At 43.4% G+C, this 27,130-nt stretch overlaps 1 long non-coding RNA gene across 1 annotated transcript; it reads left to right on the top strand.

Moving 5' to 3' along the window:
- Nucleotides 1-7,863: 7,863 nt before the first annotated feature.
- LOC117519675 lies at nt 7,864-25,938 on the top strand. The gene is made up of 5 exons (XR_004563389.1): nt 7,864-8,211; nt 13,871-13,881; nt 17,422-17,426; nt 25,655-25,662; nt 25,929-25,938. It is a non-coding gene; the product is annotated as an uncharacterized LOC117519675 (long non-coding RNA).
- The last annotated feature ends 1,192 nt before the right edge of the window (nt 25,939-27,130 follow it).

Genomic DNA, 27,130 nt, shown 5'->3' on the forward strand with positions numbered 1-27,130 from the left:
AAAAGAAAAGAACACCAAAACATCCAGCCACGCCCCCCCAACACACAACAGTACCCCCCCATCAACGGGAAGCCTCCCGGCGACCGAACAGACCAGGCCCGAGAACAGCACCTCCCTCCGGGGTCCACGTCAGGAAGCAGACGGCAAGACAGGCACCGCAGCTGGAAGGCCGGCTGGAATCAACAAAAGCCCCAAAACAGTCCCCAGAACAAGTCCACTCACACAAAAAAAACATAAAACCCACCCAAAACCTCCCCAGGGGACCGTCCCATCAAACCCCGGGAGGAAAAGAAAAACTCCCAAACACAAAAACCCAACACAGCCCCACAAACACAGTACAAACGTAAATGCATAAAAGAAAAATAACAAACAACCCCCCCAGAATGACCTGCAGAGCCCAACCCCCCCTCAGAAGGCCTTCATTGCCAGTTCCAGGAGGAACAGCCAAAACCGTAATCCCACAAAGGTCCCCAGGTCCACATGGAGTAAAACGCTGCCCCCCAGGGGACCGTATCATCAACCCCAGGAGGTACCCTCCCCACAACCCCGGAACCCCAGATCTGGTCACACTTGGCCGGTCGGTCCCAAGCCAATTCCCCCCCAGAGGACCGTCCCATCAACCCTGGAGGCGGAACCCGGAAGGAAACAAAATAAAACCAAAAACCAACCCCCGGAGGACAACCAAAAACAACCCCGGGGGGATATAAAACGACCATAAACCCTGTTACCCTCCCCGGCACCCCAAAAGACCCCAGGTCCCTCCCAGAGCCCTTCGGCGGCTCTATTTTGGCGAACAGCTCAAAATATTAAGCCAGAGAAGGGAACAGGTAAAAACTAACCCAGCTCCAACCCCAAGGCGCAGCGGAGAACCGGAAATACGTCCAGTGCCCCAACTCGACCATACCCCAGCCACTCGGGAGGGGTGGAACTACCGAAATGGCAAACGGCAACAGATTGGCCCACCCCTCCGACTGAGGCATGTCTCCGCTGCACCACACCCCGGCAACACCCATGACAATCGGTACAAAGGCTCACCGAGGCTGGAGTGGAACCGGGCCCTAACCAAACTAAAAAGAACGCCTCTAACACCCCCCCCCCAGGTGCAGAGGTCTTCTGAGAATGCTCAGCGTGACTAACCTGCACCACCCCACAACCCACAAGACAAGCGGTCTAAGGGCAAGTGAGGTTGGGATTAGGAATGTAGAGAAATAAAAACAACAAAACAAAACGACCCAACAACCCAAACAGAAAATACCTAAAAACACATACAAAATTGACAAGTAAGTGAGCCCAGGCGGGCTTCTAACCGCCTATCACTCCACCAGATACGCCCCTACCTCCCCAAACAAGTATAACCCCTGATTAAAGAAAACAAAACATTTACTTGTGCTAGAATTTTTTTTTTTTTATGTGAGTTCTTTTGCCTGTCCCAGAACACTTGGAGTTACGTCACCGTTATTTCTCTTGACGCTTACGTGTCGGGGCAATACAGGAATCTCGACTCGTCCGAGCTGCATGGGCTCGTCAATAGCAGGAGCCGGAGGTCCCGTCGGAGGAGCCTCAGTGGGGCGAGGAAGAGGCGGCCCAGCTTTGTGTCGGGGAAAGCCCCGAGACAAAAAAAACGCTCTGATGGGCGTCCTCTCTCGCGTCCACGCGCCTTCATCCGATCATCTAGACGAATCACCAACGATATTAGCTCGTCTAAATCGTTTGGCTCATCACGGACCGCCAGCTCGTCTTTTAATGACTCATTTAACCCGTCTACAAACACGCCCCGTAATGCTGCGGCATTCCAACCTGATTGAGCAGAAAAAATCTGGAAGTCCAAGGAATATTCCGCCGCACTCCGCCTCCCCTGCCTGAGATTCAGCAACCGTTGAGCAACGGTATTCGTTTTCACCGGATGGTCAAAAACCAGTCGGAACTCCCGGGAGAAATCCTTAAAGGACCCTAACAATGGCGAGTTGTTACTCCACAACGCTGTGACCCAAGCTAAGGCGTCATCTTGGAGCAAATTTGTCACATACGAAACACGGCTTCCATCAGAAGAGAAGGAAGCCGGTCGCTGAGCAAAAACCAGAGAACATTGCATCAGAAACGAAGCACAAGCTTCGACGTCTCCCGCATAAGGCTCCGGATGACAAATGATCGGTTCAAACACCGAATCTCTGGGTGACGGAGTTATCTGCCCTGGTATCGATGATGCCGCAGCTGGCGCTGCAGGAAGCGGAACGGCTTGAGCTGCAAGCTCCGTAACACGGGCGTCTGTTTGTTTAATTTGATTTGCGAGATGCTGTACTTGCTCCCATATTTTCTCCAAGTGTTCTTGAATCTTTTTGGCAAAAGGAACCGCCTCTGCCGCTGGGTCCATTATGGAATGGCCGGGAACTACTGTTATGTGTCGACGTGGGTTGAGGAACGGACCTGTGTCAGACAGGACCCAGCGCTAAAAATAACCAGAAAGCAGTTCCAAACAGAAACTATTTATTATTCACCTGTGCTTAAAAGTGTAAAAACATAAAAACAACGTCCCTCTGGTGGAGTGATTCGTGGCTCGCTCTCCAGCGCCCGCAAGGATTAAAGCCGGCGCTCCTGGACTTCCTACCACCGCCAAACACCCCCCAGGTGGACACGACAAACTGATTCTCTGTGAAGCAAAGAGAAGGTGAGGTAAGGCAACAGAAACAACTATATCTTCCAATAAACACACGCTATCAGCAACACACTCAGGTCAGTGTCCTTTTTTTTTACTTTATGCAAATGAGCAGCTTCTCACAACAAGTGGAGGATCACTTATCCTTCACGCCACAGCAGTGAGAAGCAAACTGCACAATTCTCTTCACAATTCCAGTATACTGTGTAACAAAACACCAAGTTACTATCAACAATTACTTAAACACTTAATTACCTTTCGTGTGTGCTGACAGCATGTGTCCTCACCCCTCCCTGCTTCACGGGCTCGATGTGTCAAAACCCAGGCGCGGTCCTCAGCGTCTCACAAACGAACGTCACAAGGTCGAGTTCCCGGCAGTTCTGCTTGAATCACACATGACTTAAATGCAGAATGCCATCCAATTATCTGCTTCAGCTGCAAGTCGTCCAGGTTGCACGTGAGCACCACTCACAGGTGCTTTCCATGATGTTAATGAGGGTGAAGACTCTTCAGCCAGCACCTTCTTCACAGACAAATCAGCCCTCATGCCACCTGGAGAGCAAAGAAAAGAAAAGAACACCAAAACATCCAGCCACGCCCCCCCCAACACACAACACAGACATGACACCTATTCTCTAACTCTCTGCACTGGCTTCCCATCCACTGTCAAATTGATTTAACAATGTTAATATTACTCTTTAAAGCTCTTAATGGTCTTCCAGCACCCTATCTGAGTGAGTTATTGGTGCTATGTGACCAAAGCAGGGTTCTGGGGTCATCCAGTCCCTGTCTATTGGAGGTCTTGAACTGAACAATGGTAGCCTTAGCGTTATCCGGCACTCAGTGCTTTTTTTAGTTCTTGTTTTTTAAGAGATACTTATCTGTTTTATTGCATGCTCTTCTGTTCCTACTGTTCTATGCTGCGATGTGACACTGAAATTTCCCCATTGAGGCATGAATAAAGGCTTTTCTTATCTTATCTGTCCCCAGATGAAACACTGGGTTTACTCAGATGGTCCCAGACTCTGAGACAAGCTCCCCACTGATTTGCACACCGTCACTGATCTTGGTAGTTTTAAAATTAAACTAAAGACTTTTCTTTTTAAATGGCTTTTAACACTTAATAGTGCTGTGACATTTTATTCTGGTCTTGTTGTGGTTTTACGTACACATTTATTTGTCTTTCCTGGTTTAATTTTATTTTTATGTTTTTGTTATTGTATATTGTTCTTGTGTGGTCTATTTTAGTTTTAGTGGAAAGCACTTTGGTCACCTTCTGGACTGTGTGAAGGGTCATACAAATAAAAGTCGATTGATTGATTGTGAAACTTGGATGCTAATGAGTGATCTAATATGATGACTGGGTGCCTTTGGTATTAACTTTTGTCTCTGTATCTTTGAGTACCACTGGAACTTTGTGTCAAGCAAATGCTGACAAGATAAAGATGAAGGGCATCACTTGAATGATGAGGTAACATCAGCTATGACATTTTGGCCATAAGACACCTTTCTCTACGCATAATCCAGCAAACATGTATCTCAGTGTTGAGGACCCCAGAAACTGCGATAGGCAAAGGGGATCCCCATGTTTCACCTTGAAAAGTGGTCATGAACCTGTTGTCTGCCTGGGTGGTTCCAATTTAGGACCTAGAGTGGTTCCATGGTGTGACAGATGCAGTGAGATGCAACACTGGAACATGCTGGCTTGAAACTTTGAAATGTGCATGTGGTGTCTGAGCACTTTTGATTACAGAGTGTGTTCTAACTGTTAAATTATATATTTAGATCATTGCATAGTTATTTCACAAGAAAAATGCAACACTTCAACATCCCATATTTTGTACTATTTAAAGGAAGACTGTTTGACAAAGCGCAGAAACATTTTCACATCATATCCTTAGTGAGAGCGGCTGATGTCTTGTCAGACTAAAATGCCCTCTGCTGAGAAAATAACCCTGGCTCAACCTCCCTGCCGCACAAAGGAATGAAAATACATTTCAAAGCAATTTTTTACCAATTTTCTTCCATGTAAGTGGATTGTCAACTGCTGAATACCAAAGCCTGGCTTCCCTGTGACATTATTCATGGTACAATGGACCAGGTTCACAGTGAAGAAATTACAAATTACAGAAGGAAATTCCAAACAAAGAGCACTTGAACTACGATCTGTAACAGCTACAAGCCTGCTCTGTTTATTCTTTCATCCTCTTTTCTTTAAACCACAACATTATATTATGGGCACAATTTAATATCAATCAATCAATCAACTTTTTTTTTATATAGCGCCAAATCACAACAAACAGTTGCCCCAAGGCGCTCCATATTGTAAGGCAAGGCCATACAATAATTATGAAAAACCCCAACGGTCAAAACGACCCCCTATGAGCAAGCACCCGGCCACAGTGGGAAGGAAAAACTCCCTTTTAACAGGAAGAAACCTCCAGCAGAACCAGGCTCAGGGAGGGGCAGTCTTCTGCTGGGACTGGTTGGGGCTGAGGGAAAGAACCAGGAAAAAGACATGCCGAGAAGGGGGGCAGAGATCGATCACTAATGATTAAATGCAGAGTGATGCATACGGAGCAAAAAGAGAAAGAAACAGTGCATCATGGGAACCCCCCCACAGTCTACGTCTAAAGCAACATAACCAAGGGATGGTCCAGGGTCACCCGATCCAGCCCTAACTATAAGCCTTACCGAAAAGGAAAGTTTTAAGCCTAATCTTAAAAGTAGAGAGGGTATCTGTCTCCCTGATCTGAATTGGGAGCTGGTTCCACAGGAGAGGAGCCTGAAAGCTGAAGGCTCTGCCTCCCATTCTACTCTTACAAACCCTAGGAACTACAAGTAAGCCCGCAGTCTGAGAGCGAAGCGCTCTAATGGGGTAATATGGTACTACGAGGTCCCTAAGATAAGATGGGACCTGATTATTCAAAACCTTATAAGTAAGAAGAAGAATTTTAAATTCTATTCTAGAATTAACAGGAAGCCAATGAAGAGAGGCCAACACGGGTGAGATATGCTCTCTCCTGCTAGTCCCCGTCAGTACTCTAGCTGCAGCATTCTGAACCAACTGAAGGCTTTTTAGGGAACTTTTAGGACAACCTGATAATAATGAATTACAATAGTCCAGCCTAGAGGAAATAAATGCATGAATTAGTTTTTCAGCATCACTCTGAGACAAGACCTTTCTGATTTTAGAGATATTGCGTAAATGCAAAAAGGCAGTCCTACATATTTGTTTAATATGCGCTTTGAATGACATATCCTGATCAAAAATGACTCCAAGATTTCTCACAGTATTACTAGAGATCAGGGAAATGCCATCCAGAGTAACGATCTGGTTAGACACCATGCTTCTAAGATTTGTGGGGCCAAGTACAATAACTTCAGTTTTATCTGAGTTTAAAAGCAGGAAATTAGAGGTCATCCATGTCTTTATGTCTGTAAGACAATCCTGCAGTTTAGCTAATTGGTGTGTATCCTCTGGCTTCATGGATAGATAAAGCTGGGTATCATCTGCGTAACAATGAAAATTTAAGCAATACCGTCTAATAATACTGCCTAAGGGAAGCATGTATAAAGTGAATAAAATTGGTCCTAGCACAGAACCTTGTGGAACTCCATAATTAACTTTAGTCTGTGAAGAAGATTCCCCATTTACATGAACAAACTGTAATCTATTAGACAAATATGATTCAAACCACCGCAGCGCAGTGCCTTTAATACCTATGACATGCTCTAATCTCTGTAATAAAATTTTATGGTCAACAGTATCAAAAGCAGCACTGAGGTCCAACAGAACAAGCACAGAGATAAGTCCACTGTCCGAAGCCATAAGAAGATCATTTGTAACCATCACTAATGCTGTTTCTGTACTATGATGAATTCTAAAACCTGACTGAAACTCTTCAAATAGACCATTCCTCTGCAGGTGATCAGTTAGCTGTTTTACAACTACCCTCTCAAGAATCTTTGAGAGAAAAGGAAGGTTGGAGATTGGCCTATAATTAGCTAAGATAGCTGGGTCAAGTGATGGCTTTTAAGTAATGGTTTAATTACTGCCACCTTAAAGGCCTGTGGTACATAACCAACTAACAAAGATAGATTGATCATATTTAAGATTGAAGCATTAAATAATGGTAGGACTTCCTTGAGCAGCCTGGCAGGAATGGGGTCTAATAAACATGTTGATGGTTTGGATGAAGTAACTAATGAAAATAACTCAGACAGAACAATCGGAGAGAAAGAGTCTAACCAAATACCGGCATCACTGAAAGCAGCCAAAGATAACGATACATCTTTGGGATGGTTATGAGTAATTTTTTCTCTAATAGTCAAAATTTTGTTAGCAAAGAAAGTCATGAAATCATTACTAGTTAAAGTTAATGGAATACTCAGCTCAATAGAGCTCTGACTCTTTGTCAGCCTGGCTACAGTGCTGAAAAGAAACCTGGGGTTGTTCTTATTTTCTTCAATTAGTGATGAGTAGAAAGATGTCCTAGCTTTACGGAGGGCTTTTTTATAGAGCAACAAACTCTTTTTCCAGGCTAAGTGAAGATCTTCTAAATTAGTGAGACGCCATTTCCTCTCCAACTTACAGGTTATCTGCTTTAAGCTACGAGTTTGTGAGTTATACCACGGAGTCAGACACTTCTGATTTCTTTTTCAGAGGAGCTACAGCATCCAAAGTTGTCTTCAATGAGGATGTAAAACTATTGACGAGATACTCTAACTCCCTTACAGAGTTTAGGTAGCTACTCTGCTCTGTGTTGGTATATGACATTAGAGAACATAAAGAAGGAATCATATCCTTAAACCTACTTACAGCGCTTTCTGAAAGACTTCTAGTGTAATGAAACTTATTCCCCACTGCAGGGTAGTCCATCAGGGTAAATGTAAATGTTATTAAAAAATGATCAGACATATGAGACAAGGGAGGGGTAAGTTTTTTTTTTTTTTTCTCATGATCTTATGATAAGGAGTGAGATTAAAAATAATGAGGGGATTAATTTGCTTAATCTGCCAATATCAATATGGTGCACTCCCCCCCCCCCCCCCCCCCCCCCCACACACACACACACACTCCTTATGCAAACCTAAGAATAACTGTTCCCTGAAAAAACACAATTTTGGTCAGAGCATCTTTTGATAGCTGGCCCTGACCCAGTAATACTATGCTCGATCCCCAAACATCTGTTTTACGTGGCTAGATCGAAAAGTTCTCGGCCTCACCAAGAAGGGTTGTCAGGATACTCCTAGTTCCTGGTTATTTTTCAACATAGTCCCCCTTCACCTCAATGCACTTTGTCCAGCGGTGCGCCAACATTCCGATGCCTTCATGGTAGAAGGCTTCATTTTGGTCTTTCAGGTAGGACTCTACAGCCTTAATGATGTCATCATCTGACTCAAAAGGGCGTCCACGAATGTGGGATTTCAGTTTGGGAAACAGGAAGAAGTCAGATGGGGCCAGATGTGGTGAATAAGGTGGGTGGGGCAACATTTCAAACCCACACTTGGTAGCTTCAGCCACTGCAACTTTTGCTGTGTGGACAGGTGCTTTTGTGTCCATTTTTGGATCTTCACTAGATCTGAAGACTTTCAAAGAGCCTCACCTAAAAATAAATAAAGACAGACGCATGAACGTTAGTGCATCACCATACAAGGCATAATAGTTTACAACTGCATCATAGATTTGGAGATGCTGCCCTGCCTTCTAGGTGAGGCCAAGAACTTTTCGATCTACTATATATATATATATATATATATATATAATTTATTTTTTTTAAATAAAGTTATAAAACATACATGGATGCAAGTGTTTGTTCACAAACCATGGCAGTTGTTTTGGAGAACTATATAGTATATGTGTTATTTTGTTCTGTAAATTAAAGTCACACAAATTAAACCTGTGGGGAAGGCAAAGCAGCGGGTGTGGGAGGTGTTTGAAGCAACCATGGAGAAGGACTTTCGATTGGCACCAAGGTGTTTCTGGCAGACCATGAGGCACCTCAGGAGGGGAAAACGGGGAACCATCCAAGATGTCGACAGTAAGGATGGGACTCTATTGACCTCAACTGAGGATGTAATCCAGCGCTGGAAGGAACACTTTGAGGAACTCCAGCATCAGACTGGAGCGCCCTCTATAGAAGGGGCAGAGCTGGAAGCTGATGAAGGATTTTCGTCAATTTCCCTGGTGGAAGTCACTAAGGTAGGGGTTGCTGAGATCTGTCCATAAATGCTGAAGGCTCTGGGTGTAGGAGGATTGTCTTGGATGAGATGTCTCTTCAACACTGCCTTGAGGTCTGGGACAGTGCCTAAGGAGTGGCAAACTTGGGTGGTGGTCCCCATATTTAAAAAGGGGACCAGAGAGTGTGTGCCAACTACAACTGGACTTGGAGAAGGCGTATGATCGGGTACCCCAGGAGATACTGTGGGAGATGTTGCAGGAGTATGGAGTGAGAGGGTCCCTTCTCAGGGCCATCCAATCTCTGTACTCACAAATAGAGAGCTGTGTTCCGGTGCTCTGCAGTAAGTCGGATTCATTTCTGGTGGGGGTTGGCCTCCGCCAGGGCTGCGCCTTGTCACCAGTCCTATTTGTGATATTCATGGACAGGAGATCGAGGTATATTTTGGGGGAGGAGGGTTTCCAGTTTGTTGGGCTCAGGGTCTCATCACTGCTTTTTGCAGATGATGTGGTCCTGTTGGATTCATCGCCTGATGACCTCCAACACTAAGTGGATCGGTTCGTAGCCGAGTGTGAAGTGGATCAGCACCTCTAAATCTGAGGCCATGATTCTCAGCAGGAAACCAATGGATTGCTTACTACAGGTAGGGAATACGGTTTTGCCCCAAGTAAAGGAGTTCAAACACCTCGGGGTCTTGCTCATGAGTGAGGGGACAAGATTGGCCGGAGAATGAGTGCAGCAGGAGTGGTGTTGCATTCGCTCTACCATACTGTTGTGATGAAAAGGGAGCTAAGCCAAAAAGTGAAGCTCTCAATCTAATGGTCAATCTTCGTTCCTACTCTCACCTATGGTCATGAGGGTTGGGTCATGACCGAAAGAACTAGATCGCAGGTACAAGTGGCTGAAATGTGCTTCCTTAGGAGGGTGGCTGGTGTCTCCCTTAGAGATAGGGCTACAAGTTCAGTCATCCATGGGGAGCTCGGAGTTGAGCTGCTGCTTCTTCACGTTGAAAGGAGCTAGCTGAGGTGGTTCGGGCATCTGGTAAGGATGCCCCCTGGGCCTCTCCCTAGGGAGGTGTTTCAGTCATGTCCATCTGGGAGAAGACCCAGGACTAGGTCGAGAGATTATATCTCCACACTGGCCTGGGAACCCCTCAGGATCCCCCCAGTCAGAGGTGGTCAAGAGCCACGCTTACATGGGCACTTTATTGTTGATCTGATTTAATTCTATCCGATTGATGGATCAGATTGTCCTGCTTACATGAACATGCCATAAAGTTTGTTGATCTGATTTAATTCTATCCGATTGATGGATCAGATTGTCCTGTTTACATGAACGTGCCATAAAGTGATCCGCTTTACGTGTTTACATGCACCGTGATTACCATCCGATTCAGTCAGTAGAGGAATCCCATAATGCTTTGTGTTGTGACGTCAGCCATTTGTGTCATACGCAATGATGTCATATTGAGTTGTACCTGGAAGCCCGCCCGTATAAATAGTGGATTTTTTTAGCTGGAGTGATCAAGATTACTGTTATTGTTTGTGCATTTCTTATGAAACTGCAGCATCAGAGGAACATGCTTCTTCTTCAGGACTTGTTCAGAAAGAGACGAGCACAGCGGAATGTGTTTTTATGCAAAGTGGTACAGAGCACAGTTACATGTACATAATTTGTAAAGCCTTAATGAAAGGACCGATTGATTAAACAGCTGATTCTCGTGCCAAAAGAAAATGAATGTTGGGGAAGTGTCGTGACACGGACCCACAACAGGGGGCGTTAATGAAGGGACAATGGAATAGCCAAAAAAGTAACAATTTAATGTTGTGAAGGTGCACAACGTGATACAGACAGATACAAATATGTGTTATATCAATCCAACAAAAGGTGACGTGTGGCAGGCTCGAAGATAGGAGACGTCCGGTGAGAGAGAAGCCGGAACCCACACAAGCCTCACCACCAACGGACCTGAAGAACACCGGAGCCGCCAAGCCCTGCACCCCAGGTGGCCACTGTCTTCAGCAGTCAGACCCGGTACTGCTGGCAGAAAACAGAAACAGTTCTGGATGAGTGTGAGTCCGCACACTCAGTAATCCCACAGTCTGTGTTCAGTTAAGGAGGGAGAACCTCCACCTCCAATCACACACTCGTCCTGAATTAACCACTTATCTGAGTGGGGTGTGAGGCGAAGCCGTCGCAGTCCACACCAAACGCCAACTCCGCAGATAAGGCACACCACAGGAAAACAGGCTGCAAAAAGAGATCAGACTAATACTCAAAGTTTAAGTCAGCAGAGAAAATTACCTGTATGGTAGACGATTTCTCGGCGAGGAGGTGGAGTTGCAGTCCGGTCTTTATAGTGGTGGTGATGGGTGACAGCTGGTGTTGATTGATGACAGCTGTCACCTCCAGCGGCTCCGACGCCCTCTCGTGCTTGGAGCCCGCACTCCAAGCAGGGCCCCATCTGGTGGTGGTGGGCCAGCAGTACCTCCTCTTCAGCGGCCCACACAACAATGAAGCCTTGGAGATCGCCTGGAGTGTTGAGGAAATAGAATTATATCCCTCAAACAATGGGACTAATTGATGGGACACACAGCCACATGCAGGTAGGTTATTTCTGTACATCTGTCATTTTCATAGACCCACAATCAACAACATCACATCTACCAGGTTAATGATTTCTGCCATTTTGTTTCTGTGGCTTTTAGGTAGCGCCCACTATGAAATCTCACTAAATTTATTTTAACCAATGTATTATTTCAAAATATGACAATAAAGCAGTTTCATGAATAAATGAAACAAACCTTGTGTGAAGTCTTTTTATATTTCCTACTTACTTTACTCAACTAAAACAAGCTGTGTTTGCTTTTAGATTTTGGAGCATCATTTGCAAAATGCCTGGAAGTGCCCACGATGCCAATGTTTTGTGCCATTCTGACCTTTTTGAGAGCTCATCTCCTGCCAAAGGTACCTTTCAAACTTTTCTTAAGAGAAAAAAAATGTCATATCCACTACACCCTGTGCTTTTTTCCTGATTTGTTTTTAAAGTAGACCTGCACTGAAATAAATGCAGTCAGATCTTTGGACCAAAAAATGACTTATATTTACACATAAGATCCTTCTGAATGTAGTAAAGTAAATCTGCAAGCCCAGATCTGTCATTCAATGGAGAAATCTTAGTTTAAAATGACAAATTTAAAGCTAAAATTTAGCCCTCCGCAAAACTGTCAGCACATCTGGGACGCTGCCGAGATGTCAGAGAGAAGACCCTATCTGTTAGAGATTTTGTATACATGTTATCACTGTTAAACGTTTGTACATTTGCCTTCTTTCTCATGAGAACGGTGTTGTGCTGTTTTGCACTTCACCCTGAGAACGTACGTGTTATTCAACCTTTTTTAGCTTTGTCTTCTTTCTCATGAGAACGGTGTTGTGCTGTTTTGCACTTCACCCTGAGAACGTACGTGTTATTCAACCTTGTTTAGCTTTGTCTTCTTTCTCATGAGAACGGAGATGTGCTGTTTTGCACCTGTCTTAATGCAATCCTGAGAATTCAATTTTGTTTTGACGTTTGTGATGTGGTGTTTAGTGTGAAGGAGTGTGGAAGACAGGACACTTCAGGCAGATGCAGAACAGCTGATACCTGCAACAGACGAACGAGATGTGCTGACCTGAAGTGTTCTTCCTTACAGCTGCACTTATTGACGTATGCGTTTATGTTATGGGAAGAAACTTGTCTTGCGTCATTACCCCCACCCTTAGGACAAGTTTCTTGTTTATGTGATGAGGGCGTCTCTTAATAAAAAGAGCGGAAAAGCAGGCCAGACTTTAGTGTAGCCTTGGTGTACAGCCTGGCCGCACTCCGCGCGTAATATTTGACTTTCTGTCTCACTGGTGTTTCTTGACTCTGTTTGTCTTGTTAAAGGTTTTAAAAATGTTTGGAGGAGAAAATACCCAACATTGACTGGGGGCTGGTCCGGGATCTCAACAACACCGGAGGTGTCCGGCGGAGGTCGTCAAGTCCAGACGTAAATCCTTGGCCAAGGTCTGATCGATCGATTGATCGTGTCTGCAATTGTCGACCACCGTTGGCATCGTCTGGTTGACGAGATTTTCCCGAAGAAGACAGACAGGAAGTCGAGTCAGTGAGTAAAATTTCTTTGTAAACAGTACTGAGTGAGTGGTGATCAGATCACATAAAACAGTTAAATTCCGCAAGCGATGATACAGAATCGCCTGTTAATGCAAAGCAGTTAAACTCTGTAAGGAGGGTGCGGACTCCTCTGTTTATATACGCGTACCGGTAGGGGATAAAAGTGATCACATAAAACAGTTAAACTCCGTAAGCGATGATACAGAATCGTCTGTTAATGAAACACAGTTAAACTCTGTAAGGAGGGCGGACTCCTCTACGGTTGCGAGGGACGCAAGTAGTTAAATTCCGGAAGGAGGATACGGACTCCTCTGTTTTAATACGTACAGGAAATCCCGGGTAGAAATATGTGCACTGTAAAAAGGCAGTTAAATTTGGCAGGGACGGCGGAGTCCCCTAATGCAGGACATTAGTTAAATTTCACGGGAGGGCGAGCTCCCCTGACATAAGAATACGCGTACGATTATTAGGAGTGTTTCTATGTGTAAATAGTGTTTTGCGCAAGTGTAAATAACTGTGTGAAAGTGTAATACTTTGGACAACGTTAGTGACAACCGTGCGTGTGGAAGCAGCAGGCAAGTGATTCCGCTTCCTACGGGGAGGTGAAAGGAATCAACCACACGACGGCAAATTAATTGTCACGTCCAAAGAAAGTGTGAAAACTTCAGATTTAGAACACCCTAGGTGTGCCCCCGTCTGAAGTCCAAATTATAACAAGGGATAATAAAAATGGGGGGTAAGACGTCTAAAAATAAGGAAAATTTATCAACTGACGACTGGAAAGTTATGGAGGCAAAAAATCCAAAAGCAACAAAGAAATTGGAGACCTGGATAAATAAACATGACTTTGACGGACGACTGAACCTGATCAGCATACAGAAGCTGAAGAAGGAGTTAGAACGGGAACATAAAGGTGATGAGAAAAAGATGCAGAAAGTAGGGGCAGATTTAGTGGCATTTTGGGAGGAAGAAGCAGAGAACAGACAGAAAGGAGCAGAGAAGCGACGATTAGAGAAAGCAAGGAAAAAGAAAGCTGTAGGTAAGGCAGAAGAAGATGTGATAATTCAGCACAGAGAGCCAGAACAGCCTCAACAATCACCGCCGGCTGGATCGTCGGTGACAAAGAGACCTTTATCTCCTCTACCAGAGGATGACGATGTACCGCCACCACAGTATGATTTGGCGGTAAAACCTAAGGTAAAAGAGAAAAAACAGAAAAACCACAAACACGCAGTCAAGCGAAAGTGCCTACAGCCCCTCCCATGGTGGAACATAGTGATCAGGGAGGTGCCTATCCTATGATAGAAGTACCAAATCCTCGTGCAGGAACAGCAGGACAGCTACCAACCATGCTCGTTTATCGGACATGGAATGCTGATGATATCAAAGCAGCAGTCGACATCATACCATCGCCACATGTCGATATTGAGGGATTTATGCAGGATATAGAAAACATTAGAACATCTTACCACCTTAATGGACCTGAAGTCCAACAGGTGTGGATGAAAGCATGTGGCCCTAAATGGAGTCAGGTACGCGGAGACAGGAATCCTGCAGATCAACAAGGCGTACCACTGACACATGATGATCTAGTCTTGAAAACAAGAGTGGAAGCTATGATTACACGTGCAAAAGGAGTGTTAGGACCAAAGATAAATTATACTGAAATTACCAGGACAACTCAGAAAGAAGGAGAGCCATGGACAGAGTTTAGGTGCAGATTTGAGAATGTGTTTAGGGTCCATAGTGGCATATTGCCAGAAACACCTGTGTATGAACAACAATTGAAAAACGCTCTGATCCAACATTCCAATAAGGATATAAAAGCTTGGATACAGAAACATTGGATTGGATTGCCTACAGGCACATTGGAAGACACACATACACACTGCTGTCATGCAGAAGAAGTCTTAAAACAGAAAAAGACAAGAAACAGCGACAAAGGAGTGTATGTAGCACATGGAGATGATGAAATATATTACCAGCAGGGCAACTTAAGACAGCAGAAGCAGTGCAAACGCCCCAAAAAGCCATGGCAAAATAGACAAGGTGGACAGCCACAACGTCAAGGACCATGGCAACCACAACAGCAGGGAGGGCCACCACGTGGTCCCCTGATTTGTTGGAACTGTGGAAGAGAGGGACATATGTATAGAAATTGTCCAAATCCACCTACTGAGGGAGCAGCAGGGAGAATTCCACAACGGAATAATCCTCCGCAGCCACAGTATCCACAATGACTAGAATCCATAATCCATGATTCCATATCAGATAGGCAGTCTGAATCTGTATGTATGGATCTGTGTGCCTTGCTGGGAAATCCGGTACCAAAACCAGAAGTGACTTTGTTGGTAAATGGACGACCAGTGACATTCCTTTGTGATACAGGAGCATGTAGAACCACATGTAATGACAACATACCTGTCCATCAATTAAGCAACGAACTCTTTAGGGTTCGCTCTGCAAATGGACAAACATCAGACGTCCCTATCACTAAACCCATAATGTTGACAGATCCATTTGGCCTGACGTGTACTATGTCAGTGTTGAGCATGCCACAATGTCCAGTTAACCTCCTAGGACGAGACGGATTGACTGCATTGGGCTTGTCCATAATTGTGGAACAAGGGAAATTAGTTGTTGAACGCACAGGAGGCGTTAACATGGTAAGAGAAGAAAGCGCTGACCCCACATTCCACTATTACTATACATTTGACATCTCAGAAGAAGATGCTGCAGGATGGGGTAAAGATGTCGTCTTGCAAGCGACAGCCCTACTAAAAAATCCTGAACAACAGATGTCACCACCTGACCTGCATGTCACAATGTGGCATAAAGATCCTCCAGGTCCGGATGGTGACTATGAAACTAAATTGAAAAATGTTTCACCTGTGAAACTGACAATGACCAATTTGATTCATGATGGCAACTCAATAGCCGTCATAACAGTAACAGGCGCCACTGAAGATGTATCAAAATTGAGATTCACAGGTATGCCATTACATATGTCACTTTGTAAGCCATATTTGACAGAATGGCAAGAATTGGGACTGACAGTCATAACAGCTTTGTCAGCCTCTGATTGGAGTAGAGTTGGCCCACGAACGGAGTTCAGTCCATCAACCAAGTTGTATAAAGTGCTAGTTAATGTCTCATTGGTGCTGACAGCTGGAACACACATTGATGCGTCCACTTCACAATCCTGAGTGTTTCAGTTGAGTCCTGAAGAGGATGCTCTTCTCTCTTCAGTACCGTCAGGATTGTGGACAACAGGTCCTTCAGACGTAGGACTGATTAAAAATGCACAACCTGTAGTTATAAGGCCAAAAACAGAATACAGACCATGTGTAAGACAGTATCCATTGAAACCTGATGCAATTGACGGAATCAGGCCAGTAATAGAGGATTTATTAACAGCAGGAGTAATAGTGCCATGTCCAGATTCACCATGTAACACACCCATATTTCCTGTGAAAAAGGCTCCGCCCTCAGTGGGGTGGAGAATGATTCAAGATCTGCAGGCAGTAAATGCTGCTGTGATTAAAAGAGCACCATGTGTCCCAGATCCACATACCTTGTTAAATTCGCTGAGACCAAATTCTAATAGTTTCTCAGTAATTGACATAAGTAATGCATTTTTCTCTGTGCCAGTGCATCCAGATAGTCAATTCTGGTTTGCTTTTACCTTTAAAGGACAACGATATACATTCACCAGATTACCGCAGGGTTACGCAGAGAGTCCAACTATTTATTCTCAAGTCATGTCAGCATGTTTAGCCAATTTTGTTCCACCGGCAGATAGCCAACTATTAGTGTATGTTGATGACATTTTGATTGCCTCTGACACACGAGAAAACTGCATAACTGACACAGTAGCATTATTATGTTTCTTATTTGATAATGGCCACAAAGTGAGTAAAAACAAAGTTCAGTTGTGTAGGGATAAAGTAAAATATTTAGGACATGAGTTATCAGCCACAGGGCGCACGATCCTGTCTGACAGGAAGGAAGCAATTTTGCACGCTCCAAAACCACAAACCAAAAAGCAGATGATGTCATTTCTTGGATTGACAAATTACTGCAGGGCATGGATTCCCTTGCTATGCAGAGTTGACTAGTCCACTTTCTGATTTGATGTACAAAGATGATATTTCAATGTCAACCGTGTTGGAATGGAACAAAGATGCTGAGGAAGCCTTTGTAAAAGTAAAGCAAACATTAGTGTCATCCACAGTTTTGGCACTACCAGATTATAGTAAACCATTCATTCAAACAGTTGATTGTAAGAATAAGTTCATGACTAGTGTTTTGGTTCAAGTGTATGGCTCAAAATTGAGGCCAGTTGCCTACTACTCATCTAAATTGGATGCAGTAGCAAGTGCTTTACCACCATGCGTACAGGCTGTTGTTGCGGCCTCTATGGCTGTTCAAAGTAGCAGTAATGTTGTTCTATTCCATCAGTTGACATTGAAAGTTCCACATGCAGTCTCTGCACTTTTGTTGCAGACAAACATGAGCCTTTTGTCCCCAGCAAGACATCTTTCGTGCATGTCCTTGCTATTATCACAGCCACACCTTACGATAGAGCGATGTACAACATTGAATCCCTCCACATTGATACCTTTACCTGAGGATGGTGAGCCGCACAATTGTCTTGATGTAGCAACAGTTTGTACAAAAGCACGCCCAGACCTCCGGGACACACCCATCCCAAACAGTACAATCGTGTATGTGGATGGTTCTTCCACCAAAAATGCTTATGGACAAACGCAATCTGGATATGCTGTCGTCACAAATTCAGAAGTATTAGATTCTGCTTCATTGCCATCGTCATTTTCAGCACAAGCAGCTGAATTAGTTGCTTTAACTGCAGCTTGCTATCTGTTTGAAGGTACGGCTGTAACAATTTATACAGACAGCCAGTACGCTTTTAGCACAGTGCATGTGTTTGCAAAACTGTGGGAGGAGCGTGGAATGGTGACGTCGTCTGGAAAGCCAGTGACTCATGCCACTCTCCTAACTGCCCTACTGCAAGCTGTGAAGTTGCCTCAACAAATTGCTATATGCAAATGTGCGGCTCACACCAATGGCTCTGACAGTGTTTCAAAAGGAAATGATTTTGCTGACAGAGCAGCAAAAGAGGCAGCAGCAGCTCCTTCTATTTTTGTTGTACAGGAAACTACCCCAGAGTTGCATTTAGGTCATACACTGCTTGCTGACATGCAACAGCAGGCAACTGACAGAGAGAAACAAATGTGGATAGCTAAAGGAGCTACGTATGCGAATGGCTTGTGCGTATGACCACAAAAGAAACCCATATTGCCAAAAAATATGTTTAAATGGGCAGCTATTATGAGCCATGGCGTGACGCATGTCTCATCAGGGGGTATGATATCACAATTGCAATCTATTTTTTGTCTTTATGGGTTCGAAGCATATGCAAAACAGCATTGTAGAGCATGCATGATATGTGCAAAACACAACTCACAAGGCAATTTGAGACCCCAAAGAGGTAAATTTCCAACACCACAATATCCCTTTCAAGTGATTCATATGGATTATATACAGCTGAGTAAACATGAAGGGAAGGAATTTTGTTTAGTCATAATTGATGCCTTCTCAAAATGGGTAGAATTGTTCCCTACAAAACATGCAGATTCACTTACAGTGGCTAAAGCATTATGCAAAGACATCATTCCACGATTTGGAATACCAGAAACAGTCTATTCAGATAATGGAGCGCATTTTGTTAATGCAATAGTGCAATACGTAGGAGAAGCACTACAGGTTAATCTCAAAAATCATTGTTCTTATCATCCACAAAGTGCCGGATTAGTGGAAAGGATGAATGGAACAGTAAAAAACAGACTTAGAAAGACAATGGAGGAAACAGGCAGACCATGGACACATTGTGTAGATTTGATAAAAATGTATATAAACATAACTAGTACCATGGGGTTGACACCGTATGAAACATTGTTTGGCAGAAAATATCGATTGCCATATTATGGACAAATTTGGGATGTACCTGAGGAAGCCAATTTGGCGGATTACATGAGAAAAATGTTAGAAGGACAACGAGGGAGAGTTCCAAACACTGATGATCCCATTTCTCCACAGGAGGACCCTAAAGTGGTACCTGGAGACTGGGTGTTGATAAGAAGCATCAAGAGAAAACACTGGCATTCACCTAAATGGGAAGGGCCCTATCAAGTACTACTCACAACACCCACAGCTTTGAAAATTGGGGAAAGAAGTACATGGATTCATTTAACTCACTGTAAGAAAGTAATTTCTGCAGACACAGACAAACAGTAAGAACAGTAGGACAAGACTAGTAATAGTGTGTGAGCTTGGTGTTGAGATCCAGGTTAGACACGAAAGCTAGCAGAAGACATTAAGAAGCCACTGTTCTGAACATAGGTGTGCTGTAGTGTGCAGAAATGGCGAAAGAAAAAAATAAAAGAACGGGGGTTTCTGGACCCCACGGACAGTCCTTGTTATGCTACTTTTCTTTTTTGAATTGGGAGTATTATTAAAAGCCATGAGCACGGGACATGATAATAAGGATCACATCCGCAGATTGCAGAGACCAAAAAGAAGTAACAAAGACCCCAGTCCGATAATTAATGCCACAGTACATAGCTGTGATGGGAATAATGCATACCGATTTGGTGTACAGGCCTGCATTCCTAGAAATACTTCTGTGATCATCTCTGTACCATATAGTGCTCTTACCCATGGAATGCCGGATGGTGACAGAGGGACTAATTACGGAAATAGTTTCTCATGGTATATGACCAACGATCAACAAGATAGGAGATGGGAAACGTTGGTAGCCGATGAATGGAGTAGATGGACACCAAGATGGGCACAAACCGAGTGGGCTAAGTACCAGAGTCAAAGTCTCAAAATGTATCAAACAGATGATAAGCTGTCTATAGTGGTGAATACCACAGAAAAAGGAACCATATTCCCACCTGATATAGAGGGAGACTGTTGGTTGTTCCTCCTTTGGGTATACAAACAAGGAAAAGATCCGTATTTCCATTTCTTCCTCTGTGAAACAGATAGAGTACAGCAACCAATATTGACCGAATTAAGTACGTCAAAGGGGGTGTCCATACAAGCAAAGGGGGTGTCCATACAAGCAAAGGGGGTGTCTGTACAAGGCACAAAAGACATGAAGGCAGATGACTGGTTCCTAGTAACTACTGGAATTAGTGGACAAAATAACAATTGGCTTTTAATGGCAGAACAAGCAGGACTAGCAGCAAAGAAGGACTGTGTTGTATGTATGGGACCCAGACCTATATTACAGGTAATACCGGCAGCATTACCCAAAGACTGTCTACTGACTGCTATGACACAGACATACATTGCGGCAAACAACAAATGTTCTAAGTGGGACAAGATCTATCCAGTGACCAAATTGACTAAGATTAAACCTTTATTCTCAAGCAAAGTTGGGCATGCTAACCATACATGTGTACACTTGACAGGGACAAGTAAGACTTTGGGTAGCTTAAACCACACCGCCTGGTGTAAGAATGTGGTCCATAGTACTCCCACATTCAAACCTGTCGGGAGGAGTGACGTATGGTGGTGGTGTGGGGATAACAGAATCTTTGACAGACTGCCACGAAATGTGTCAGGTTATTGTGCATTAATATCATTATTGTTACCAGTTGAAGCCATACCCATGACCCCTGAAGACGTTACGACATATGCAGCCTCTCTTATTCCTGAAGATTGGCAGAAAGGCGTAGCCAGACATAGAGTGAAAAGAGATTGGAAAGGAGTGGGAAATCCAACATATATTGACGCAATAGGAGTCCCCAGGGGAGTGCCTGACGAGTATAAACTGGTTAATCAAATAGCAGCTGGATTTGAATCTTCCATCTGTTGGTGGTGCTCAATTAATAAAAACGTGGACAGAATAAACTACATCCACTACAATGTACAGAAATTAGGAAATTGGACTGAGGAAGGATTTAAGGCTATCCATTCACAGTTAGAAGCCACGTCCCTTATGGCCTTCCAGAATCGCATTGCTCTGGATATGTTGTTGGCAGAGAAAGGAGGTGTTTGTGCCATGTTCGGAGAACAATGCTGCACATTCATTCCCAACAACACAGCTGCAGACGGCAGTCTCACTCAAGCCATTGACGGGCTGAGGACGTTGAACAGGAAGATGAAAGAGCACAGTGGAGTAAACACCGAAGGCTGGGATTGGTGGCTGGAAGGGATGGGAAAATGGAGGTCTTTGATTTCTTCACTATTAGTGTCTATAGCAGTATTTGCTGCAATTCTAACATTGTGTGGATGTTGTTGTATTCCATGTCTCCGAGGCCTTGTAAATAGAATGATAACCACAGCAATAAGTCCAGGACCAGGAGGGGGTCCAGCATCATATCCACTTCTGGGGACAGATGACGACAAGGAGGACGATGGCTCTCCTGACCTGTACCCAGACCAATGGAAGTATGATGACCCAGACACCGATGATGGTGACAATGATGACATCACCTCTGGGGTGTAAGCCTAGAGAAAACATACCATGATGAACCTCTTAGTGAAAATCTCAAAAAGAAGTGCTAAGCTGAGTGATGCCTACTGTATGTTTTAACAGGCGATAAACAGGAGGGGAATGTTAGAGATTTTGTATACATGTTATCACTGTTAAACGTTTGTACATTTGCCTTCTTTCTCATGAGAACGGTGTTGTGCTGTTTTGCACTTCACCCTGAGAACGTACGTGTTATTCAACCTTTTTTAGCTTTGTCTTCTTTCTCATGAGAACGGTGTTGTGCTGTTTTGCACTTCACCCTGAGAACGTACGTGTTATTCAACCTTGTTTAGCTTTGTCTTCTTTCTCATGAGAACGGAGATGTGCTGTTTTGCACCTGTCTTAATGCAATCCTGAGAATTCAATTTTGTTTTGACGTTTGTGATGTGGTGTTTAGTGTGAAGGAGTGTGGAAGACAGGACACTTCAGGCAGATGCAGAACAGCTGATACCTGCAACAGACGAACGAGATGTGCTGACCTGAAGTGTTCTTCCTTACAGCTGCACTTATTGACGTATGCGTTTATGTTATGGGAAGAAACTTGTCTTGCGTCATTACCCCCACCCTTAGGACAAGTTTCTTGTTTATGTGATGAGGGCGTCTCTTAATAAAAAGAGCGGAAAAGCAGGCCAGACTTTAGTGTAGCCTTGGTGTACAGCCTGGCCGCACTCCGCGCGTAATATTTGACTTTCTGTCTCACTGGTGTTTCTTGACTCTGTTTGTCTTGTTAAAGGTTTTAAAAATGTTTGGAGGAGAAAATACCCAACACTATCCCAGCATGCATTGTGCGCGCCAACTGTAATTTGTGGATTTACGTCAATTTGCATCTCTTACAAAAGCACCTTTTTATTGTCTTATAGAGGGTTTTCATGTGACGTATTGGTCACGTCATTTTGTGTCCCGTGGCCATTCTGGATTACAACACAGTGGCCGCTGTGATTACACTTCGTGCATTTGGCGAACAATTGCTGAAGTTTCAACATCAGCGTGAAGAAGCCTCACGGCACCGTGGCGCTGTGGGAGATCCGCCGCTAACAAATCCACTGCTCCCAGAATTTTATTTTATTTGTCAATAAAATTATATAACAATACATAAAAATACTGCAGAGGATAACACAAGAACGCTTCCAATATGGATGCTTATTTACATTGTGGTCCTCGAGCACCGAGCTGCTGATCCGCAAGCTGCCCTTCCAGCGCCTGGTGAGAGAAATCGCTCAGGACTTCAAGACCGACCTCCGCTGTCTTGCGGTACATTTGGTGAGTATACATTTCTTTTATTGTTGCTGAAAATGATTTTTGGGGACTTTTTCCATACGCCCATTTGATTGACCTAGCTGAGACATATCTGCACATCACTTAGGAGAGGTTTACTCACTTGTTCAAGATGAATATGACCCCAATGAACAATATGAGATATGTGCCAAAATCTTTATCCAGGACAAACAGCCCAAAAATGACCACACCCTTTTTCAAGTGTTTCATTTCATTTCATTTACTTGTTTATTTGACAGGGACAGTGCAGTCAACATAGATCAAGCAATGTCTGCGACTGATGCGATGCACAAAGAGTTTATAGCTTCAACTAATTCACAACTCTTGCCCCTGGTTTGGCCTCTCTACAAATTACATGATTCATAATTCTACAATTTACATAATCAGTAATTCTAAAATTTAAATAAATAATAAACAACCGCATTCATCATTTCAGAATGACCAGTGCATGTTTGGGAGGGTCAAAGAAAAGTGTAACATTTCTATTTTGATATTTTAAGAGAAAGTAAGGGGGTCGATGGATTACCTCACTTTGAAAGAAAATTAACATTTTCCAAATAAAATGAAATGTTATTTTCAGGCATACTGTTATCAATGGAATATGCATTTAAAGTGAAAAATACAAAACAACCCTTGTTTCTTTGGCAGACAGTAGTATCTAGAGGTCTTAAATGTTTTAAAGATTATCAGGGAACATCCACAACAGAAAGTTTAAGTTACTACATATGTGGCAATTCCAGACTGTATGTAGGTCATTAGACCTAATGTTTTCTCTCAAAATATCAAAATTAGAATTTTTTACACTCTTCTATGACCCTTCCAAACATGTACTGGTCATTCTGAGCATATTGAGTACCTCTCTTCTCTTTCCAGATTATTCTTGTGCTGCATTTGCATATTGTCCAGGAAGGATCTGTGCTGAGCTGACCGATCACTCAGGAGCTTGGCATCACCAGATGATGGCTTTCATTCTAGAAATAATGTGTAATTTCAGTTAGCAAAAAAATCATGTTTTTCTCTTTGTAGATCTCTCAGTCTTGTATTATACATCCTACTTCTGTATTCAAATATGTTGTAACTCCTCCACATGGTTTTTGATTTCACAAAGTTCAAAACGGGAAAACAAAATTGAAATGAATGTATGTTTGTCTCAACTGTTTAAAGGACATTAACTGTCATATTCTGCTGGAACTTTGTAATATTACCACTTCTAAAAAATAAAGCACTCCAAATAAATAAACAAATATGCAATGACTTTGTGCAATATTTTTTCAACAAGCTCCACACGAAATTTCAAGAACTCATCATGGTTTTATTTAGCAGCATATTACTCTTTTAAAAACTTACTTTTTGGCTGGAACCTCCCCTGTGTTGTCTTTAGGTTGTGGAGAGCTGCTGTCATCAGTCTCCTCCAACACGCTGTTTATATCATTTGTACATATGAGAGCAGTAATTAACGTGATATACTAAAGTGAACGAGGAAAAAGAGCGTTCCCTAACTTGATGACAGACTGTGTTCATGCATTTTATAGCATCACTCCCTGTTTTATTCAGTGAATCACTCTGCTAAGGGCCCCTTCACACATAATGCGCAGTTTGGATGGCATTTGGACGAAAACGGCGAAACAGCGTGAAACAGTTCGAAATTAGCGCACCATGAAACATTGCCCGGTGCGAGAGTTCGTGCACGTATCTTTCGGGCAGGAACACGCAGTGCCAGCTGCGGCACATCGCGCCGCTTATGCGGAGGAAATATAAAAAAAACAGTCAGTACCTGTGGGACCACATCTCACTGCTTATGTGGAAAAAAAAAAAAAAACATACGACCCACTGGACACAAACTCACACTGTCCAGAAGCTCCGATTGCCAGACAGAGACTTTACCACTGAGCTACAGAGCTGTTCTTTGAAAGCTGCGGGAATCTTCCTCATATCAGGAAGGACATGGAAGTATTACAAAAAAAAAATTAAAATCACACACCATATGAAAACACGACATTTATCAAGCGAGCAATAAAAATATGATCCATCTGTTTCTCTGTAAATGACCCATGGTCACAGACATACAGTCATGAAATGACATGAATGAGAAGCAGTTCACTCATCTCATTGATGTCCACATCTGTTGGCATGTCTCCAACTGGCCACGCGCACGTCTTGTAGACGACGTGCCGCAGGACGCTGCGTCATGTGGAATAGAGCTCACGTGGGTGATGTGACATTGAGATCGCCTGCTGCATGTTCTGATCTGATGGTCTGTTTCAACCTGGGAGCAGTTTGTCCATGTGCACGCTGTGCGCACGCTCACTCACTCACTCACTGTTGCCACAGTGATATATGTTTTTTATTTATGTCCACTTGATAACAGCAAACAGATACATGCACGTCACAGTGGGCAGTTGTTTGTCCATGTCCGTCCAAACACAGTATGTGGTGTCCAGTTGGAATGTCCAGATCCACAGATTTCCACAACTTGAATTTGGCCGGCACCTGCAGTGAGAAGGTGCGATGGGTTCGCACAATGCACACTTTGTCTTTCAGGCATTTGCGTGTGCAAATAATTGTAGCAACAGGTGTATGAGGCATTGGAGGCAGGGATGACGTTACATGGTTTGCACACGATTCTTGCATCATGCGCACTAAGTGTGCACTTCGTCCAAACTTTGCACTATGAGTGAAGGGGCCCTAATAAATTCCTGGGATAAATTAACCTGAATCACCAACATTAACTTAAACTAAATACACACATTTGGCTAAAAGTACATCTTGTAAAAAAAGAGGAATGATACTTTAGTGTGATTTTAGTAGGACTTACCTCCCAGGCTTTCCGGTGTCTTGGAGGAACTTTCCTCCTTGGAGAGTGGTCGTCCTCCAGTTATTTCTCCATTAATTCATAATAAGTGAAGCTGGTTGGAGCTGTGCCACCTATGTTCTTTTTAAGCTTCTCCTTGCAGAAAGCGATCTTCATTGCTTCCCAGCGGTTTTTAATTTGCTCAACTGACCTGCTGACTCCGGACACAAGAAGTCTGTGTTGTGAACTTTACGTCCATCAAGACTTTCCACTTTTTTAAATTCTCTGAATATGTTGAGGAGGAGCTGTGTTTTGCTGTCACCATTTTCCCAAACACAGAGCAGGAAGCGTCACATGGTGATGTGACGTAACAGACATGCACAACAACAGGCTGGCAATCCGATGTGCTGTTTATATGGATGCCGATCGGGTTACAAACAGGCTTACACCACCTCCTCTGACCCGATCGTAATTTTGATCGGATTGGGCGAATCTAACCAGATGGAGCCATTTACATGGCATGATTTTGATGTGATTGTTCAAGCTGATTGTTCAATGAGATTACTTGTGGTCCATGTGACTGCAGCTTATGTGGCACAGACAAGGAAAGTCTGGGAAGTCCCCTGCGAGAGCTGTTGCCCCCGCTACCCGATCCCAGATAAGCGGTTGAAGATGATGATGACAATAATGATTAATTAAAGGGGCCATATCAGGAAAAATTGTCTTTGTTTTTTAATCTGTTGTTTAAATATGGTGAAAATTTAATTTTGAATATCTTGATAGTCTGGCAATTCTATCTGTTGCTGCAGACAATCCCTTCCAAAAAGCCAAAGTAAAGCTTTAAACAACTTTTTTATACTTTTGTGTTTTATTCTTATGTTTTGGATGATGATAATAGTAATAATAATAATAATAATAATAATAATAATAATAATAATAATGAAAGAATAAATGACGATGATAGAAACCCTACAGCAATGCACAAAAATCAGAAATTAGAGAGCTGATAATACAGATGAAAATCTTACATTTCCAGAAAATAAGATGTTATAGAACTCTGTTTGGAAACATCTGCTTTCTCTGTGAAACATGTCCACAAAGCCCATCTGCCTTCTGTGTGAAGGGTGATGTGTAATATTCCACATCATTCCTGCTTTTGGGAGGTGCAGAATAATCAGTTATTGCAACTAAAGTGGCGTAGAAGCTTTTTGACAAAATGACTTGCCCGCTTCTGCACACGCAACCTCATCTTGTCACTGTACACAGAAAAGAAACTGAATGGTTAAATCTGTGAATCTGTGAACCATGGCAACATAACATGGAAAATGGAGGAGCTTCAGGTTTACCCGAGACATAAAGAAACACAGATAAATTTATGCTAACAGGCTGAAAACTGCTTACGCTTCCGGCTTCTTCTATGCTGAGCTATCTGGAACTTGATGTCACACAGCCCACAGCAGTGACACAGAACTGCACACGGGCAGACACACAAGTCCTTGCATGTGTC

The sequence above is a fragment of the Thalassophryne amazonica genome, chromosome 1 (assembly GCF_902500255.1).
Source record: "Thalassophryne amazonica chromosome 1, fThaAma1.1, whole genome shotgun sequence".
NCBI classification, from domain to species: Eukaryota; Metazoa; Chordata; class Actinopteri; order Batrachoidiformes; family Batrachoididae; genus Thalassophryne; species Thalassophryne amazonica.